Source organism: Barbus barbus, assembly GCF_936440315.1.
Source record: "Barbus barbus genome assembly, chromosome: 27".
NCBI lineage: Eukaryota > Metazoa > Chordata > Actinopteri > Cypriniformes > Cyprinidae > Barbus > Barbus barbus.
Window position 1 is genome coordinate 28,397,401 of NC_136755.1, and position 6,361 is coordinate 28,403,761.

The following is a 6,361-nucleotide window of genomic DNA, read 5'->3' on the forward strand; positions in this document are numbered from 1 at the left end:
AGAGAGAGAGAGAGAGAGAGAGCGAGGGGTGTTTTGTAATGAGACAGCAAGCTTCCGACAGCATGAGCCTTTAACACCAGTGAAATATGAGCACAGAGACAGAGCTGATGGCACAAACACAGTCAGGGACAGAGCAAATTATTCTTTGTCAGGACAACGAACAAGGTCACTGTGTGTGTGTGTGTGTTCATGTTTATGTGGTTTATGAGGACACAAATGTGTATAATGACATGGGTATGACAGAGGTATTACAATATGAAGGTGGTTTATGAGGACACTGCCTATGTCCCCGTAATTCAAAAGGCTTAAAAAACATACTAAATGGTGTTTTTTTGAAAATCTAAAAATGCACAAAGTCTCCTGTGAGGGCTAAGTTTAGGTGTAGGGTTGGTGTAGGGCAATAGCACACACAGTCTGTTCAGTATAAAAACCATTACGCCTATGGAGAGTCCCCATAAACCACAAAAACCAACATGTGTGTGTGTGTGTGTGTGTGTGTGTGTGCTTTTTTACTTTGGGGACAAAATTGTTCCTAGAAGTGAGTTCAACCTGAGAAAAGCTTTGGGCAAGTCCTCAAATGTAATTTTTTTTTTTTTTACACTTACTGTAAATATGCAGAAGATGTTAGTCTGCTAACTTTTAGTCTGTTATTTATTTGGGTGAATGTCATAAAACCTGTCAAAAAAATAGCAGGTTATATTTCATCTCAAAATCAAAAATATTCAGGTAAATATATAATATCAATTATATATAACTAAGCCTGTTTTTATATATATATACTATATATAAGATTTTCACTTTCATTTCACTCAAATTATTGTTATTATAATTGGGAAAAAGTTGATATTTAATATACATTTCATTTTAAATTAATTACATCATAGTGGCATTTGTTGTACTGAATTTAATTCATGCTGACTTTGATTTTCATTAAATAAACATCATTATAATATAATTAAATCACTATTTTAATACATTCAAATAAAACATGCAAATATATTATAATAAGAATGAGTGGAAAATGTGCTTAGCTGTCATAATATATATGTTTAATTAACTATACATCATGGTTGTATTTGTTGTACTTAATTTAATTCATGGTGATTCATATAAAAAATAAAATGAATGATCATTAATCATTGCATTACATTCCAGTATTTTTTAAAGTTCAAAAATAAAACGTATGAAAAAGAATGAGGCAATGTGCTTAACTGTCCATATTGACCAAAAAAATCTTAATTGTCCTAAAATAGACTTAACTCTCTTCATACCTTTTTTGTTTGTTTTTTTTATTTAATTTTATTTTTTGAGGGGGGTTTAAAATGTTTCACTGACATTCACACTGAAGTCTCTGATTCACCCTGATTTAGAAACACTGATAAATGTGAGAGTGTTTGTCTCCAGTCTCTATTAGATAACGTCTGATCTGTGACTCATCATCATTGGCTCGTCTTCATCATCTCCTCCTCCTCCTCTCGCTCCAATTCACCACAACAGTCCACTGAGGGCCCGACACACACACACACACACACACACACACACACACACAAACAGACACACACACACACACACACGGATCAGCACTTCAACAGCCACACATCACAGAATTATTAATCAGATGTGATTTCTGAGAACCACATTGTCAACAAAAAACACAAAGAATACACTATTTATAGCTCAGAAAAATATCGGACTACATCTCAGAAACAAATCCTGCTGGACCGAACGCTAGCAAATGCATAGCAACTATGCAATTCAAATCCGCTAAAGGATTGTTAGGCTGCATTAATTAGGTCAACCGGGAACACTTCCCAAAACACCTGATGTACTTGTTACATTGTTAGAAGAATGGCATCTACGCTAATATTAGTCTGTTTCTTTCTTATTCCGAGGTCACCGTAGCCACCCAGATCCAGACTGTATCCAGATCAGATGGTGGATCAGCACCTAGAGATGACCTCTACAGTCAGGACACCTAGATGAGCCCCAGAGACTGATCCCCAGTGAAGACCCTGTCTCCAAGACGGCCATCGGGACAAGACCACAGGAACCAGATGAGTCCTTTGCACAATCTGACTCTGCTTTAGACTAGATTTAAACTGCTGATTTCGTCTGGCCAGAGGAGAATGACACTATTTCGACAAACTATTTCCCGTCTAAATACTGTAAAGCTGATATAAAGCCACCCAGCTTGATGTAAAGCTGCTTTGACACAATTTGCATTGTTAAAAGCGCTATACAAATAATATTGACTTCTCATAGACTGTTTTCTTCAGACAAAGTAGAAACAAATGATTTGAACTAATGAGATTTATCAGATAGTTTTGCACCACCATTATCCAGAATATCTGACTGGCACTTCTGAGCATGTTACGACAAGACTGATGTTCCTGGCAACAAAAGGACTTTCTCAAAGTTTCAAATGATATCAGCATAAAAGCAGCTTCAATATCAAAGTGAACCTCTGGATCGGTTACTGACTGGAAAAAGGAGTAAAAATGACCTGTTTCACTGTATTGAAGCTGTACTGCAGCCTTAGTGAGCAGACAACGTCTTATAAAAAAACTTTTGAACAGTGGAGTACATATACAACAATGTTTTAATTTAAATTGCAGCATTTATTCACTATATAGTATTTACCCAGAAAATAACTATTTTAACACATGAACCATGTGTGCTCTGTCAGTAGTGTCACAGCATGAGCTTGTATCTGAGGGTTTAGTGTTTTGTATCAAACAGTGTTAGAAGAGAAGGAGGTCCTCTAAGCTCCGCCCCCTGCACTGCTGCAGCCAATAACACGCTCATCTGTTCAATTACACGACCAATGAAAACATGCCGTCACAAACTGCCTGCCAGATACAGCAGAAGCACAGACATTTCATTACAGACGCTTTGTCTGATGCAGACAGCTGATGATATTATCAAAAATAACGTTCATATATAAGGTCCAGTGCAGAATTTAACCCGATTCAAGCAAAATCTCTCTAGTATCAGACAATATGATGTACAGTGAACCTTCACTGACCTCCTTAAAATTATTGGCATATCAAATGACAAAAATATAACCTAAATAACCAAAAACATTTCAAATATGAAATATATATTCTAAATAAACAAAAAACATATCAAATGACAAACACAAACAAAAATATATGAAATAATACTAAAATATTCAATATAATCATAATCAAAACTATACTATTTTCTGTTTTCTTTTTATTTATTATATATATATATATATATATATATATATATATATTTATTATTTTTTTTAAACCTTGCTACATGTACTGTGTTAAGCTAATTGACTAAATGTAAATGTATATTAAATATGACAAAATATATATATTATATTTAACCAAAAACATATTAAATATGACAGACATATATTAAATAACCAAAATATCAAATGACAAAAACATAAAATAGAACCAAAACATATAAAATATGACTAAAACATACTAAATATAACCAAATATTTATCAAATATGCAACAGATATATTAAATAGCATATAATATATATATATATCAAATACTCCAAAAATATATTAAATATAACCAAAACATATCAAAATATGACCATAAATATGAAATGTTTTTTTTTGTCAAAATTAATGTGTTTTGGTTATATTAGTTAAATATAGCCAAAAAAATTATCAAATAGGATACAAATATATTAAGCATAACAAAATTGTATATATGTATATAAAAATTGACAAAACAAAAAACCGACATCACTTTGAGTTAATGCTAGAAATTGTTACAAACAAGTGTTGAAAAACAATATTTAACAACAAACAAGTCATGAAAATTTAGCTTTGCATCAGAAAGGAGTTTGCAGTGGATTGTAACCTGTATTATATTAACCAGTGTTAAATTAGCATTATTAATAACTATAAAGACTTGAAAAGTGAATCCACATGCAGGAAGGAGTCTGAAGGGATTTGATGAAGTCAGACTCCCTCTAGAGCACGAGAGAAACACAACCTCACGAGAGGAGGCTTCATCTCTGCTGTAAACTCATGATCAACAGTCTTCATTGTCTGCTGGAAACTAACACTGCTGAGTTTGTTTGAGCTGTGCTGGTTTATGCTGGTCTAGCTGATCTGGTTTGATGGTTTTATAGTGGTTTTGGGCACTGCGAACCAACCAGAGCATTGTAATCCATTTAAGTTCAAGCCCGTGTCATTCTTTCATACAGCTATTTCAGTCCTCATTCTTTCTTTGTCCGCTTTTCAACCAGCATTGAAACAAAGACTGCGGCTGCTGTATCTGAAAGCCCCTTCCTGTCTCCACAGACCACACACGTCTAGCATCAGCCTCATGTTATTCATATACAGCTCCAGAATCTCACAAATCAAATGTCATTCAGTTTTGAATTCAAGATAAAGCCTTCTCATGGTTTCACATTAATGCTATTGTTTTCTCTCTATCCTCTCCTCTCCACCAAAACTAACAGCCTCAAACAGAGAAAGTGGAGAGGTGTTCTCTAAATGCAGGTTTAGTTGCATCACATGAGGGATGATGCTCCTTTTAACATCCAGACTGCTGTTAAACTTCCTATCTGTCAATCATAAATCTTCATATCTTACAAAGCAGAGCTTATTTAATAATAACACCACAGAATCTGTCAATCACAGCTAAAGTTGCTGATTAACTTGGCTTTAAAACGCCAAAAAGGGACTATTTTCTTCTAAAATGCATGAAAAGAGCAATTTATATTTAATATATATATATAAATAAAAGGGCCCTTAAACATGAAATATATATATTAGAAAAAAAAAAAAACACACACACAATGGCAACCAGTTACAAAATATAAATGCTTTTTTTGTATAGAGTAAAAACGTAAATTACATAAAAATAACAGCTAAAATGTTGATGTGTGTGTGTATATGGACCTATATCTATCTATCTATATTTATAAACACACATTTACATAGGCCTACCTAAGTGTCCTTATGATGAAGCACATAAATGCTCAGTAAACTGTCAAATTAACTCTTAAAATTAGCAGAATTAATGCAACAACCTAACTAACAAAAATATATTCTAAGAACGTTTTGCTAGAATTCCCATGAAGTTACGAAAACATTATTTCTGAATGTTTTTGGACGTTTAAAACATCCAGTTTATGAACTATTTGTAAAAGTTTTTTTGGTTAGGGTAACTTTGTAGGAATTGTATCATTTTGCAAACATTATGGGAACATTAATGCACTGAAACAGGTTAACCCATAAAAAAATTAAATAAAAAAAAGTTATATGAACGTCTATCTAAAATAAACGTTCCATGAACTATACATAAAACGTGCAAACGTTTTGAGGAAATTATTATAAAACCAGATATCCTAACTCTGAATAAATTGGTTCTATTAACATTACTACTGGAAGAACTTTTGCTCATAACCTTGCAGAACGTGTACTTGTGCACTGATGCATGAAAGTAACGCATGTGAGATCAGAGCACAGGTGATGTGTGTGTATCAGATGAGAGGGGTGTGTGTGACTGATCACAGACCTGCTCTATGATCCGCAGCATCATCATCTTCTTCTTCTTTCTCCTCCGACGCGAGAACTCATGCGGAAATCAAACCGGACTGGGGCTTTAAAAGCCTGAAAGATCCCGACAGAGCTCAGGCTGTCGGGGGTTAAAGCTCTGCCTTACATGTCAGTGTGTGCTGGGCTCGAATTTCCTCTGCTCTTCCTGAAATAGACAACACAAGCAGCACAAAGCCACGCGAGCTTTCAGTTCTAGTGTCTCCACTCTGCAGCACAGCGACTCTCTCTGCAGTTACAGCTACACGATCGCTAGAGGGCGCTAACATACGCATCAATTATTTCCAAAATATGCCCAAATAAAAAACAAAACTGCCTACTTCAATATGATTTAATTAATCTAAATTAAATAGTTTAAATTGTATTTTATTCTACTATTATCATGATACAATATTAGTGATCTTCGATGTCCATATAAGAATGCAAAAAAGAAATGTAGGCCTACTAATATTTATAATTTTTGAACATAACTGTTTTTATATTTGCATATTTGTGACCCTGGACCACAAAACCAGTCATAAAGGTCATTGCTTTTGAGATGTATACATCATCTGAAAGCTGAATAAATAATCTTTCCATTGATGCATGGTTTGTTAGGATATGAGGACAATATTTGGCAGAGATGCAGTTATTTGAAAATCTGGAATCTGAGGATGCAAAAATAAATAAATAGAGAAAATCGCCTTTAAAGTTGTCCAAATTAAGTTCTTAGCAATGCATATTACTAATCCAAAATTTACTTTTGATATATTTATCTTTACTTGATATCCTAATGATTTTTGGCATAAAAGAAAAATCAATC